Genomic DNA, 577 nt, shown 5'->3' on the forward strand with positions numbered 1-577 from the left:
CCATCCCACCCCATCCCATTCCGTCCCATCCCATCTCATCCCATCCCATCCACCTGTCCCCATCCCAACCTGTCTCCATCCCATCCCATCCCCTCCCCTCCTGTACCATTCGATCTCACCACATCCCCACACCCAGCCTCATCCCATCCTGTCCCATCCCTTCTCATCCCATCCTATCTCCATCACCATCTTCATTCCAATCCCATTCTATCCCATCCCATCTTGTCCCATCCCATTCTATCCCATCCCATCCCTATGCCATGTCGTTCCACCCTATTGTAAGTCCCATTAATCTTCTCCCATCACATCCTGTTGCTTTCCTATCCCCATCCCCATCCGTCCTGCTCCATCCTCATTTCCATCTCCATCTTAGCCTCCGTCTTCACCTCTACCTCAATCTCATCCCACCCTGTCCCATCCTATCCACACCCTGACCTTCCATCCCAGCTCTTCAGCTTCACTTGGAGACACAGCGTCACCTGAGCAAAACCTCTACCAGGGCACCCAAGTCCCATCCCTGGGATTCATGGACCCTCTTTTACCCCTGGGGTGGGGCTGATCCCAGATCCAACCAGGA

At 54.6% G+C, this 577-nt stretch overlaps 1 protein-coding gene across 1 annotated transcript in view; it reads right to left on the reverse strand.

Moving 5' to 3' along the window:
* P4HA3 (prolyl 4-hydroxylase, alpha polypeptide III) overlaps nt 1–577 on the reverse strand; it is a gene marked incomplete at both ends in the record, with an annotated part of 3,448 nt that overhangs the window by 2,566 nt on the left and 305 nt on the right. The gene's annotated exons all lie outside the window — the stretch shown is intronic.

Source organism: Nestor notabilis, unplaced genomic scaffold, assembly GCF_000696875.1.
Source record: "Nestor notabilis isolate BGI_N333 unplaced genomic scaffold, ASM69687v1 scaffold25811, whole genome shotgun sequence".
Lineage (NCBI taxonomy): Eukaryota > Metazoa > Chordata > Aves > Psittaciformes > Psittacidae > Nestor > Nestor notabilis.